Source organism: Schistocerca americana, chromosome 2 (genome assembly GCF_021461395.2).
Source record: "Schistocerca americana isolate TAMUIC-IGC-003095 chromosome 2, iqSchAmer2.1, whole genome shotgun sequence".
Lineage (NCBI taxonomy): Eukaryota > Metazoa > Arthropoda > Insecta > Orthoptera > Acrididae > Schistocerca > Schistocerca americana.
Window position 1 is genome coordinate 245,754,745 of NC_060120.1, and position 15,651 is coordinate 245,770,395.

Genomic DNA, 15,651 nt, shown 5'->3' on the forward strand with positions numbered 1-15,651 from the left:
TGATGATATGCAGGTCCATGGATTCCTGAGGTCGGCTCCATACCCGTCCACGTCCATCCGCTCGATACAATTTTAAACGAGACTCTCCACCCAGGCAACAAGTTACCAGTCATCAACAGTCCAATGTTGGTGTTGACGGGCCCAGGCGAGGCGTAAAGCTTTGTGTCGTACAGTCATGACTGTATGATCAAAAGTATCCGGACACTTCGCTGAAAATGATTTACAACTTCATCGCGCCCTCCGTCGATAATGCTGGAATTCAATATCGTGCTAGCCCACCCTTATCGCTGACAGATTCCACTCTCGCAGGAATACGTTCAGTCAGGTACTGGAAGATTTATTGGGGAATGGCAGCTCATTCTTCACGGAGTGTTGCACTGAGGAGAGGTATCGATGCCGGTCGGTAACGCCTGGCATAAAGTCGGCGTTCCAGAACATCCCATATCTGTTCTATGGGATTCAGGTCAGGACTCTGTGCAGGCCAGTCCTTTTGAGGGATGTTATTGTCGTGTAATTACTCCGCCACTGGCCGTGAATTATGAACAGGTGCTCGATCGTGTTGAAAGATGCAATCGCCATCCCTGAACTGCTCCTCAGCAGTGGAAAGCAAGAAGGTGCTTAAAACATCAATGCAGGCCTTTGATAGTGCCACTCAAAATAACAAGGGGTGCAAGACCCCTCCTTGGAAAACACGGCAACACCATAACACCACCGCCACCGAATTTTACTGTTAGCACTACACACGCTGGCAGATGACGTTCACTGGGCATTCGCCATACCCACATCGTGCCATCGCATCGCCACATTGTGTACCGTGATTCGTCACTCCACACAGCGTTATTCCACTGTTCAATCGTCCAATGTTTACGCGTTTTCACCAAGCAAGGCGTCGTTTGACCTTTACCGGCGTAATGTGTGGCTAATGAACAGCCGCTCGACATTGAAATCCAAGTTTCCTCACCTCCCGCCTAATTGTCATAGTACTTGCAGTGGATCATGATGCAGTTTGGAATTCCCGTGTGATGTTCTGGATAGGTGTTAGCCTATTACACATTACGACCCTTACAACTGTTGGCGGTCTCTGTCAAGCAACAGACGAAGTCGGCCTGTACGCTTTTGTGCTGTACGTGTCCCTTCACGTTTTCACTTCACTATCACATCGGAAACAGTTAGTCTAGGGATGTTTAGGAGAATGGAAATCTCGCGTACAGACGTATAACACAAGTTACACTCAATCACCTGACCACATTCGAAGTCCGTGAGTTCCGCGGAGCGCCCCATTCTGCTATCTAACGAAATCCAATTATACTGAGGTCGCTGACATTGAGTACCTGGCGATAGGTGGCAGCACAATGCACCTAATATGAAAAACGTATGTTTTTGGGAGAGTCCGGATACTTTTGATCACATAGTGTAAGGGTACACGAGTGGGCCTTTGGCTCCAAAAGCCCGTATCGGTGATGTTTCTTTGAATGGTTTGCACGCTGACACTTCCTGATCGCCCAGTAGTGAAATGGTCGTACGGGAAAATCCCAGCTTCATCGCTACCTCGGAGACGCTGTGTTCCATCGCTTGTGCGTCGATTATAAAACCACGTTCAAACTCACTTAAATCTTTATAACCTGTCATTGTAGCAGCAGTAAACGATCTAACAACTGCACAAGACATTTGTTGTCTTATATAGGCGTTGCCTTCCGCAGCACCGTATTCTGCCTGTTTACATATCTCTGTATTTGAATACAGATGCCTATACCAATTTCCTTAACCCTTCAGTGTAAATAACAAACTGAAGTAAAATGTATTAGTGAATGCGCATTGTAGAGACGGTTATCTTCAAATGTGGTACATATTTGCAGCAGGTATATTAAATCATATTAAGGTAGTAGTACGAAAAAGTTAATGGGTAAAAGTAAAATGACATTCAAAACATTTAGGAAACATTTTTGATCGTGTTTCGTAATGCAGTTAGTGTTAGTAGCTAATACAACGAACTAATTTTTTGTAGTTTACTGATTAATATTAAGGTCGGCAAGGTTGCGAATAGTTGGCGTTGGATACTCGAATAGCGCTGTGCCTGCCGAGAAGTGGTCAGACAATTCTAATATACATCACTATTGTTGACAGAGAGGTTGACAGAGGAAGCTTGTTAGTAAATTCTTTCTTGTTTTTGAGTGGCCAGATGTAAGATGGTGCGTTCATTTTCTTCAGAACCATTAGAACAGCTGTGGAACTGTCACCTAGATGCTCCTCATGCTCGAGAAGAAAATAAATCATTTATGTTATTCTTGTTACCTTACTTAAATGTAGACTAATAATTTCTTTCTATATCAATGTTCGTACAACATCTTTCATCCGACAAATGCAGTTTCCTCTGTGAATCCCTCATGTCGACATTGCGTCCGATCGGGTGACGTGTTCGCACTACTCGCGAGAAAATTGGCCAAGGTGTTCACTGCAACAATAATTAGTTGCTTGTAAAAAACACGCCTAATAAAACAGATAAAACTGACTTCCAAACCATTTCATATACAAAGCTATCATTCGCCATTCCATCCATTTGCGTTAATTTTCAATTAATTAAGTTACAAAAATAGCCACTGTTGTGTTACATTTGGCCCAATACAAAAGTCCGATTGAAACGGTCTCCTGCAAGCGCTTGGCATTCTTTCAGATACTAGGGAATCAAGATTCCTAAAAACTGTGCCTGAAAATCTAAAAAGCAACATGGGATGCTATTGCGATGATCCTGTCCACAGTACCCACTAAGGCAGCGAAATTTGGTCGCTATCTAAACCTTCAGAAAAATGATGTAATTCCAATATATTATATGAAGATAGTAACTGTTCTCGAAAGAACAGATACCATTGAAAACTGTGCAGCTTCTCTAGAATAAATGATAATTAATTGAAACCCTCAGCTGCCGACAGGTGTTGATATACCTCGGTGGGGACAGCTGAAAATGTGTGCCCCGACTGGGGTTCGAACTCGGGATCTCCTCCTTACATGAAAGACGCTCTATCCATCTTTTTTTCCTTTTTTTCATTCTGTTCGATATAGTTCGCTGCGTTTGGTCTGGGTGGACGTCACAAGACATCCGTTCAAGTTGATCGTTGTTTCCTTGACTCAGTTTTTTTAATAAAGAGAGCATGCAGCCCTCTGACCGAACACGCTGAGCTACCGTGCCGGCGTTTCGGACACCGAGGACACAGATGAATAGCGCGATAGCAGGGACTCACCCCTTGCACGCTTCCCGTGAGACCTACATTCCCAACTGACTGCAGTCGCGCTATTCAACTGTGTCCTCGTTGGCTCGGCTGGATAGAGCGTCTGCCATGTAATCAGGAGATCCCGGGTTCGAGTCCCGGTCGGGGTACATTAAGAAAATCTGTCGGTAGCTGAGGGTTTCAATTAATTATCATTTGTCCATTAAATTATTTTCTGTTTCACTTAAAAATATTTGTTGGGGTAAATTGCAATATGTACATCCCAATGTGTAGGTGGTCGGCTTTCATCAATAACTATGGTTTAGTGGAAATTGAATGTCCGGCATCTGCTTTTCCTAGTATTTCTTTTATGTGGTCATTCTATTTTAGATCTTTTCGGATGTTTACTTCTAGGTATTTTACTGTAGTTACTACTCCCAGTGATTTGTTACCATAAGTGTAATTGTACAGAAGCAGATTACTTCGCCTTTTGTGTGCATTATGTTATATTTCTTTTCCTTCAGAGTCGCCGGCCGCGGTGGTCGTGCGGTTCTGGCGCTGCAGTCCGGAACCGCGAGGCTGCTACGGTCGCAGGTTCGAATCCTGCCTCGGGCATGGGTGTGTGTGATGTCCTTAGGTTAGTTAGGTTTAAGTAGTTCTAAGTTCTAGGGGACTTATGACCTAAGATGTTGAGTCCCATAGTGCTCAGAGCCATTTGAACAGTTCCTTCAGAATCAACTGCCAGTTTCTACATCAATCATCGATCATCGTCTTCAGGTCTTCTTCCAATTTGTTAGTCATCTATCGATGCTGCCTTTTTACTGACAACTGCATCATCTGCCAACAGTCTCGTAGAGACTCCGACGGTACCCACTATATCACTTGTACATAGTGTAAATAGTACGGTCCTACTACATTCACTCGGGTTTTTCCTGAAATTGCCCTCGCAACTTTCGACTTTTTGCCGATAAGAGCGAAGTGTTGACTTCTTTGTGCAAGGGAGTCCTGAAGCTATTCACAAACCTGAACCGATACTCGGTAAGCTGACTAAACGACAGTGCAAAACTGTATAAACGCCTTCCTGAAGTCAAGGAGTACGGCATCAAATTGGACGCCTACGTCTACAGGACTCTGTATCTCATGGACGAACAGAGTGAGCAAGAAATAAAGGCGACCACGGCACAGCGCATGCCGCCTCTTGCTCTCGCTGGAGCTACAGACACTTGGCGGCTGCCAGGGTCAAGCAGATAAGTTGTTCTTATTGCGGCACTCCCTTGTCGCAACACGGCAGGTATGCTGTCGCTTAAACCACATCAAACAGCTCGCCATCATTACGTTCGCTGGGAACTCAACATGAGGTCTGAGTTCATTCCTCGTGATCATTTCGGCTTTTTATAAGATGCAGATGCAATCAGTCGTTTATCGTATCAGATCTAAATTTCGATCACCATCTTCTCCGTTAGAGTTAGTACAGGAACAAATTTGCTGCATACGTATTAACTCCGAAGTGCAATTGTATAAATTTCACGTGCAAGTGGGTGGGTGGTATATACTAGCAGATAAAGTCAACACATTTCAGCTGTTATTTGGCATAATGCCTCTTGGACTACGCACGTCAAGAGTTCAAATCGCACTGAAGCCGCTGATAAGAATTGCCTCATAACTGGACTCAGCGTACGTCATACAAGACTATGGCGCCCTTGATCCATACATCGGAATACAATAATGCATTGTGTATACGTAGTTGGTAATTTGTACATCGCAAAAGTAGCCATTTTAAGGAAATATATTTTTATCGACGTACAACAGAAGCGACTACAACGGTGATTGACTTTAAAGCAGCAAAAATTCTTTACAGTCAAAGTGATAGTAATGTGAACTATATCGTGGAGTTGGCTATTGATATGTACTTAATTGCCATTCATATTGTATCAAAGAAGTACATCATGTATAAATGTATCTAGAAACTTTACACATCCATTGTTTCTATAAAATTTAACAATATTAAAACCACAATTTTAGATATGTCATTATCAGCACGTGGTGGTGCTTATGTGAGCTAGTCAACTCCTCAATTCTCAGTTATTGTGGTTTTCATATTTTTGCATCGCTACCGGTACTAAAACAGACATAGGATCACAACAGATATTGCTTCAGATGTGAGTATACCTTATCCCACATACGCTCCTGAATTGCTCAGCAACTAGCGTTCATTATGCTCACACTAATCAGCTTTAATTGAATTTTATTCCGAAACTTTATTTTTTTATTACATGGAAATCAGTTACTGTAAATCAAGATCTATTTGGATGTAATGTTTTATTACTGGTGGAGATGTGGTTATGGCCGCGCGACAGGAATTAACAGACTCTGAACGCAGAATGATAGTTATGGCTAGACGCATAGGACATTCCATTTCGGAAATCGATAGGGCATTCAGTATTCCGAGATCCACCATTTCAAGAGGGTGCCTAAATACCAAATTTCAGACATTACCTCCCACCACGGACAATGCAGTGAAAGATGACCTTCACTTAACGATCGAGGGTAGCGGCGTTTGCGTGGAGTTGCCAGTGCTAACAGACAAGCAACACTGAGTGAAATAACTGCAGAAAACAAAGTTGAACGTATCTCGAACGTATCCGTTAGGACAGTGTGGAGAATGGGGTATGGCAGCAGACGACCGACGTGAGTGCCTTTGCTGCCTGGTCAGATGAGTCCCGATTTCAGTTGGTAAGAGTTGGAGGTTTGGGTTCGAGTGTGGCGCAGACCCCACGAAGCCATAGACCCAAGCTGTCAATAAGGCACTGCGCAAGCTGACGGTGGCTCCATAACAGTGTGGGTCGCGTTTGCATGGAAAGAACTGGTTCCTCTGGTAAAACTGAACCGATCGTTGACTGGGAATGGTTATTTTTGGCAACTTGGCGACCCAAACAACGATGAAATTTTTATGGATGACAATGCGCCATGCCACCGGGCCACAATTTTTCGCGACTGGTTTGAAGAACATTCTGGACAGTTTGAGTGAATGATCTGATAACACAGATTGCCCGACATGAATCCCATCGAATGTTTATGGGACAAAAGAGACAGTTCACTTCATGCATAAAGTCCTACACCGGAAACACATTCGCTATTATGGACGGTTATAGAGGCAACACGGCTCAGTATTTCTGCAGGGGACTTCCAACGAAATGTTGAGTCTATGCCACGTCGTTTTGCTACACTACGCCGGGCAAGAGACGGCCCGACACGATACGGGGTGAAATATTTCAAATGGCTCTGAGCACTATGGGCCTTAACTTCTGAGGTCATCAGTCCCCTAGAAATTAGAACTACTTAAACCTAACTAACCTAAGGACATAACACACATCCATGCCCGAGCAGGATTCGAACCTGCGACCGTAGCGGTCGTGCGGCTCCAGACTGAAGCGCCTAGAACCGCTCGGCCACTCCGGCCGTCATGCTCAGTTACTTTGTCACTCAGTGTATACTTGTTTGATACAAATTGCGTACTTACCTGTAGCCACCTACAGGAAGTAGTTCACATTACTACCAGTTCGATTCTAAGGAATTTTTACCGATTTAAAATCACTCACCGTTTTAGCGCTTCAGTTTCCCCCGATAAAAATGCATTTCGCCAAAATGGGTACTTGTGCGATATACATATATGCATTATATATATATATATATACACACACAATGCATTACTGTAACATGACGAATGTATAGAGGGTGTCATAGTCATGTATGACGCCACTGAGGCCAGCTGTGAGACTGCAGTAAACAGCAGCCTACTCTTGACGTGTGTAGTCCAAGATGGACAATGCCAAATAACGGATGAACTGTGTTAATTTTGTCTGCTGATATGTACCATCCATTTATATGTGAAAATTATATAATTGTACTTTGATTCAAACAATGGCTCTGAGCACTATGGGACTTAACTTCTGAGGTCATCAGTCCCCTACAACTTAGAACTATTTAAACCTACCAACTTGAGGACATCACAAACATCCATGTCTGAGGCAGGATTCGAACCTGCGATCGTAGCGGTCTCGCGGTTCCAGACTGTAGCACCTAGAACCGCTCGGCCACTCTGGCCGGCTGTACTTTGGTGTTGACATGTACACGATTCCACTTTAATTGATTAGTGTATTGCCTGTAACACTGAAGATGGTCGCTCAGTGGTCGAAATATACATCTCCTACAATAAACACAAGTTGAGACTGACTGCTGAACCTTCTTTGACCAGATGAGTTGTGAATGCAATAAAAACTTTCTCGATTTTCACGCCGTGTCATTTCGAAGCGGTACGGCAGCATTTCGGAAGAGATTCATTTTCTTCTCATCCTCTGGCGGAGCGCCACTGTGTCACAAACATTCCGTCGGTTGAAGTCCATCTTACAGGAGCGACTTTCTGGTCAAAATCGAGTACTCGTTATGGGTGCGCGTCACGTGCTTGCGTGTAAATCAGTGACGTCAATGATCAGTATAATTGTGGTGTCACCACCAGACACCACACTTGCTAGGTGGTAGCCTTTAAATCGGCCGCGGTCCGTTAGTATACGTCGGACCCGCGTGTCGCCACTGTCACTGATTGCAGACCGAGTGCCGCCACACGGCAGGTCTAGAGACACTTCCTAGCACTCGCCCAGTTGTACTGCCGACTTTGCTAGAGATGGTTCATGTGGTGTCACCGCCAGACACCACACTTGCTAGGTGGTAGCTTAAATCGGCCGCGGTCCATTTAGTACATGTCGGACCCGCGTGTCGCCACTGTGTGATCGCAGACCGAGCGCCACCACAAGGCAGGTCTCGAGATACGGGATAGCACTCGCCCCAGTTGTACGACGACTTTGCTAGCGACTACACTGACGAAGCCTTTCTCTCATTTGCCGAGAGACAGTTAGAATAGCCTTCAGCTAAGTCCATGGCTACGACCTAGCAAGGCGCCATTAACCGTATCTGAAGATAGTCTTATCTGTATTATCAAGAGCGATGCACCACAAGGACGATATAAAATTAAGTATTCGAGGAGCTGCATACTTTTCTTATTAGCATTCACTCCTTATCCTGTTCCAGAAGACACGCCCGTCTGCGTTAGATAGCGTGCATAAAGGCCTCCTATATCTACAAGGTGTTGGCACATTTACCAACACATCAGTTCACTGACAAATTACGCTTTCATTTGCCGAGACGATTGTTAGCATAGCCTTCAGCTACGTCATTTGCTACGACCTAGCAAGGCGCCATTATCATTTGCTATTTATCTTGTGATGCATGTACCGTCAGACCGATTTTCACCACTTATGAATTATAGTTAAGTATTCCATCAGCTACGTACTTTATTTGCTAGTCTGCGTGAGCTTAAACGTATGCCTTTCGACTAACAATCATAGTGGCTTGGCTGTCTTGCCAAGTCACAACAAATTGGCGACGAGAATTTTGCTTTAGTATTGATTTACATGTGTCATGGCTTCGCTACAATCTCCAGATGTACTGTCCGAATTTTATTGCTTGCAGAATCAGCTGACGCAGGCCTTATTGGATGCCCTTGGACAGCTTGTCCAGGGTCAACGTGCACTGCAAAACGATGCGGCAGCCGCCGCTCCACCGCTCACGCAGCCACAACACGCAGTTGCACCACCTTTTCATCCTTTTGATGCGGCACTGGAAAGCTGGACGGAGTGGTCACGCCAACTTGGATTCCATCTCGCCGCCTACAGAATTCAAGGTAACGAGCGGCAGCCTTTCTTATTATCGTGTGTCGGCGTGTCCACGTACCGTGTGATAGTCAACTTATTTCCCCAACGCGACGTAGCAACTCTGTCCTACGACGAAATTTTGTCTGCATTAGATGCATGTTTCAAGGAATCAGTCAATGTAGTTGCCAAACGGTATACGTTCTTTCGTACAAAACGTACGGCCGGACAGACTAACAGGGAGTGGGTTGCAACCTTGCAAGGCCTTACTAGGGATTGTGCTTTTGAGTGTGAATGTGGACTCCCTTATTCAGATACTATGGTACGTGATGCTATTGCACAGAACGTTTCTGATGTTCGTATACGGGAACAGATTTTGAAGCTAGTCAATCCCTCCCTTCAACAAGTGATGGACATATTGGATAGGCAGGACACACTTGGCTTTGCTCAGGAATCATTTGAAACTTCGCCACCCGTGTGTCAGGTTAACCGGCCCGCCAGGCAAGCTGCACGGAACAGTAAACAGTCCTCGCGCCCGGCCGCGCCAAAGCCGCCTGCCTCTCGGCCACGTGCCCCATGCCAGCATGCAAATGCAGTGAAATCACGCCCGCGGTGTGCTACTGGACATTCACGTGAGAATTGCCCGTCACGCCAGGCTATTTGCTTTTTCTGTAATAAAAAAGGACATGTTCAAAGTGTTTGCCAGAAAAAGTTCCGACCGGACACTCACAACCATTCCAGGCCCTTTGCTTCGCGCCGGAATCGAACCAAGAATATTCGGGCTCGTGAACCTTCGCCCATGGAAATTCATGTAGTAAATTCCACTCTGCCCAGTGCCACTCTCTCTAACAGTGACTGTGTTCGTCCCACAAAAAGTGTGCGTCGACGTCGACGGAAATCCCGCCAAGTCGCAAGTGATTCTGTACCAGTGTCAGTTCACGTTGCACGAGACAGTCGCTCTTGTCATCAGCAGGACAATAAACTTTTTGTGGACTTGGACATGAACGGTAAAGTGATACCGTTCCAGCTCGATACCGGAGCTGCAGTTTCACTACTCAATCACGACACGTACAAACAGCTGGGCACACCTCCGTTGTGTGCCGCAAATGTTAAGCTAACTAGTTATTCCGGACAGGTGATCCCTGTGTTAGGACAGTGCAGCCTTCTTGCAACATACAAGGGACAAACAAAACTTGTGTCATTTTTCGTACTTCGTTCTTCTTCTGCAGTGAACTTCTTTGGTTTAGATTTATTTCAGTTGTTTAACTTGTCTATAGTAAATCAGGTCCTATCAGTGAACCAGACTGTGCCTTCAGCCAGTGTTTCTCGTCTATGTGACGACTTTGCAGACATTTTTGCACTGGGCCTTGGTTGCGCCAAGAACTATAAAGCACATTTGGAACTGAAAGTCAACACACAACCGAAATTCTTCAGAGCGCGCAATGTTCCCCATGCATTGCGTGATGAGGTCGCAAAAACATTACACGATTTGGAATCACAAGGTGTAATTGAACGTGTGCAGGTTTCTCTCTGGGCATCACCCTTAGTAATTTTTGCAAAAACCTTCCAGAAAATTGAGACTTTGTGTGGACTTCAAGGCAACAGTGAATCCACAACTAGTGACCAACTTTTCCTTTACCCCGCCTGGAAGATCTTTTTGACAAATTGTGCCCGGGTAAATATTTTTCGAAGTTGGACCTAGCAGATGCGTACTTGCAAATACCGGTGGTCGAAGAATCCCAGCGCGTATTGGTGGTTAACACACATCTTGGTTTGTACCGATTCAAATGACTGCCATTCGGTTGTGCATCCGCCCCTGCATTGTTTCAGCAATATCTGCAAACTGTTTGTGCGTCGGTCCCTACTGCAGCAAACTATCTGGACGATATTGTGATCTCCGGAAAGACGGAAGAAGAACATTTAGCCAATCTCAGAACATTATTTCAGGTCTTGCGATAAAATGGTCTTAGCTTGCGGAAGGACAAATGTGTGTTTTTTGCTCGTGACTTACCCTATCTGGGACACGTACTCAATGCCCAAGGCATACATCCCAGTCCAGAGCACCTCCATGCCATACAAGACTTGCCTTCGCCGCAGAATTTGAAGCAGCTACAGAGTGTGCTGGGAAAAATAAATTATTACACAGCTCTACAAAATAAAATTTTTTTTTCGTTGCCAGGGAAGTTTGAACGAAAATGGGATATTGTTATGATACTCATTCCGAGTATATTTGTACTTTTTCCAAATTGGCTCTGGTTTTTGAGATATAGGTTATTTGTGGAAATGAGAGTTTCATGTGGATAATATCGACTGCAGGGTCCATATATGGTGTAATGTATTTGCTACCTGTTTTTTAATTAGTGATATTGTACTATCTTTATTAAACAATTGTGCTCAGGGAGTGCATCTGTGTGGTTGAGGATTACATCATGCAAACATCACACTGTCAGCATGTGTTCAGTCCTGTTGTGCGGTGCGTGTGTTGAAGATATTGAGGGTTGTGCAGATTTGAATTCGGCAGTACTCGACATTCATTTGTTGGCCGAGGTAATCCCCGCAACAGCCGATAGGTAGCGATCAGTGTAAACAATAAAAATGGCGATGGTCGAAAGTCACACACATGTGCAGTGCAGCTTCAAGGAGATAGAACCTTTTCATCGTGACGTAGCAAATAAGAGGTGAGTATTCATTTCACACAAAACAATTAATGATGTTTGTGGGATGTGATTGACATGCAAATACAAGAAAGTTCTGCATAATATGTAGTATTTGTGCAATTTTGTTTTAGGAAAACATGAGTTCTTCACGCCGTCTTTGCGTGAACCATCCAGATGAGTTCTGCTACATTTGTGGTGAATACGTTCTTCAAAAGAACAGGAAGAATATCACTCCTTTTGTGAAGGAAGCGTATCTGGCATATTTCGGAATTAAACTTGGAGATCAAGACAAGGCGTGGGCACCCCATAAAGTTTGTAAATGCTGTGTGGAGTGCTTACGGCAGTGGACAAAACGAAAAAGGAAAAGCTTAAACTTCGGAGTGCCTATGGTATGGCGAGAGCAGAAGAACCATACAGATGATTGCTATTTTTGCAATGTTAATGCGAAAGGTTTTAATTGGTTCAAAAAACGAAAGTGGGAATATCCCGATTTGGAGTCAGCAAGAAGACCGGTGGTGCACAGCAACGATGTTCCTGTACCAACCTTCACAACATTACCCACGCTAACATCACCAGATGACGATGTGCACGGCGAGGAATGTACAAGTAGTGGTTCGGAATACGAAGGACGTGAGACACAACCCCAGCAGTTCGACCAGAAGGAGCTCAGTGACTTGATACGAGAACTCAATCTTTCAAAGCAAGCATCAGAACTCTTAATGGCTCTGAGCACTATGGGACTTAACATCTGAGGTCATCAGTCCCCTAGAACTTAGAACTACTTAAACCTAACTAACCTAAGGACATCACACTCATCCATGCCCGAGGCAGGATTCGAACCTGCGACCGTAGCAGCCCCGCGGTTCCGGACTGCAGCGCTAGAACCGCACGGCCACCGCGGCCGGCTCAGAACTCTTAGCATCCAGGCTTAAGGAAAAGAACTGTCTTCATCCAAGTGTTAAAATAACAGCTTACCGGACGAGAGAAGAAAACCTTCTTCCATACTTCAACCAAGAAGAGGTTATAGTGTATTGCAGCAATATACCTGGACTTTTACTTGAATTGGGGCTGCCGGAATATAGACCAGAGGACTGGCGTCTCTTCATAGACAGTTCCACTAGAAGTTTAAAATGTGTTCTCCTACACAATGGCAATCGTTACGCATCTATTCCAATTGCCCACTCAACAAAACTTTGTGAAGCATATGCTAACATCAAGATGGTTCTGCAGAAAATTCAGTATATGCAGCACCAGTGGTTGATTTGTGTTGATTTGAAAATGGTGAACTTCTTGCTTGGACAACAAAGTGGATACACAAATCACCCATGTTTTATCTGCATGTGGGATAGTAGGGCAAAGCACGAACATTGGAAGCAGAAAACATGGCCTCCAAGGGAACATATGGCTGTTGGTGAAGCAAACATCATTAATGAACCTCTGGTTAGTAGGGACAAGATTGTTCTTCCACCATTACATATTAAGTTAGGACTAATGAAGCAATTCACCAAAGCTTTAGACAGAAATGGTAATTGCTTCACATACATCTGCAATACGTTCCCTGGACTCAGTAGTGAAAAACTTAAGGCAGGAATATTTGATGGTCCTCAAATTCGCAGGCTCATCAACGATACCAATTTTACAAGTGTCATGACTGTCACTGAAGCATCGGCCTGGAACAGTTTTGTCGCTGTTGTAAATTGTTTTTGGGCAATCACAAAGCTCCCAATTACGAGGAACTGGTCAAAAACATGCTCACTAACTTTCAAAACTTAGGAGCTAACATGAGCATAAAATTGCAATTCCTTCACAGCCACTTGGATCGATTTCCTCGTAATCTAGGTGATTTCAGTGAGGAACAAGGAGAGCGGTTCCATCAAGATATGAAAGGAATAGAGGAAAGATATAAAGGAAGATGGGACAGGCATATGATGGCAGATTATTGTTGGAATCTGCAACGTGACTGTTCTGAAGAGACCTATAAAAGGAAAGCGTGCAGGAAGCGGTTCGTCATGGACGGAAAATGATATACTTATAGAGAAACTTTTCAATTATGTTTTATACGTGGACAAATGCCTATCAGGTTTTCATAGAAGCTATTTATAAAGATTATTTTCTTTTTTCATTGTAGTTTGTAGCGCTCGAGTTCAGTATTAGCAATTTTTTCTAATTTTTTGAATAAATCATGCATTATCTCAAAAACTAGAGCCAAACTGCATAAATGGTTGCTATATTCGTCCTCGGCACCACTAACCCATCCTAAAGCCACTCAGATATCCTTGGCAAGAAAATGAGTGTTGACCAGTGTTATCATCGCTATGTGCGCCACGCCTCTTCCATTTCAGCTCCGCTTCATCGCTTACGCCGTAAGGGTGTTCCGTTCGTCTGGACGACGGAATGCGAACGCGCCTTTCGCCAGTTGAAATCGGCGTTGCTTTCCAATACTTGCCTTACGCCATTCGATCCCCAGAAGCCCCTTTTGTTGATGGTGGATGCATCGGATTTCTGGATCGGTGCTGTGCTTGCGCACAAAGATGGTTCGCACGATCGCCCTATTGCCTTTGCGTCCAAATAGCTCTGCGCAAAGCAATTATTCACAGATCGAGAAAGAAGCACTGGCTCTCGTATTTGGTGTTACAAAGTTTCATGATTTCTTGTATGGTCGTCGCTTTACCATCATCACAGACCACAAACCTTTGACATCGCTTTTTCATCCGACCAAGCCTGTACCTCCACATACGGCGCAGAAATTCATTCGCTGCTCTATTTTCCTCTCGCAGTACCGCTACGATATCTTGTATCGGTCCACTGCTAAGCACGGAAACGCCGATGCGTTGTCCCGTTTGCCTGTTGCTGAGGATAGAGCATTCGATTCCTCCGAACTTGCTTGCATGTTCATTGATTCGGAAACCGATGACGTGGTCGAATCGTTTCCGATTGATTTTCGTCGTGTAGCTGCAGCTACAGCTGCCGACCCTGTCCTTGCTACCGTTTTGCGTTTTGTTGCTATGCAATGGCCCTTGTCAAAGTCACGGATCGAGGATCCGTTGGTTCGTCGATTTTTTGCTGACAAGGAGAGACATTTTGTGCGACGTGGTGTTTTGCTGTTGCGTTCCGATAATGATCAGTCCAGGGTCGTAGTCCCACGTTCGTTACAGTCCTCTGTCTTACGGATTCTCCACCAAGGACATTGGGGTATAGTGAGAACGAAACAACTTGCTTGTCAGCACTGTACTTGGTTCGGAATCGATGCTGCGATTACGAATATGTGCTCTTCTTGCATGGTGTGTGCCGAACAACAATCAGCACCACCGCGGAAATTCTTTGCATGGCCAAAAGCCACTTCCCCTTGGCAACGCTTACACATCCATTTTGCTGGTCCATTCTGGAATGCTCGATGGTTGGTTCTGGTCGATTCATTCAGTAATTTTCCTTTTGTTGTCCGGATGTCTTCCACGATGCCTTCTGCCACCATCCAAGCGTTGTCCGCTATCTTTTGCATTGAAGGTCTACCACAGACTATTGTTTTCGACAATGGCCACCAATTCATGTCCGTAGAATTTCAGTCATTCTGCAAGGCCAATGGTATTCAACATCTGACGTCCGCGCCGTTATCGCCACAGTCAAACGATGCCGCTGAACGTTTGGTCAGGACTTTCAAGTCACAGATGTTGAAGTTGAAAGAGTCGCATTCTCGGGAGGACGCGTTATTGCTCTTTTTGTCCTGGTATCGCTCTCAGCCCCGAGATGGTCGCTCGCCGGCTGAGTTGCTCCACGGTCGCCCTCATCGCACCTTGATGTCTTTGCTACATCCGCCGCATCAGGTTCCTCTGCAGCGGCAGACACCGGCTTTTGCCCCAGGCGATCTTGTCTACTACTGCACCTATCGAGGTTCACGGCGTTGGCTCGAAGGGCGCATTCTTCGCTGCCTCGGCCGCGCTATGTATCTGGTTTTGGGGGCCTCTGGTGAGGTGCGTCGGCATCTCAATCAGCTGCGCCTCTGTCGTCGCACGGGATCTGCCGCTCCCCGTCTGCTTTCAGCGACGGTGCCGTCCGATCAGCGCCCTGGTGACCCATCTACTGGCTCGC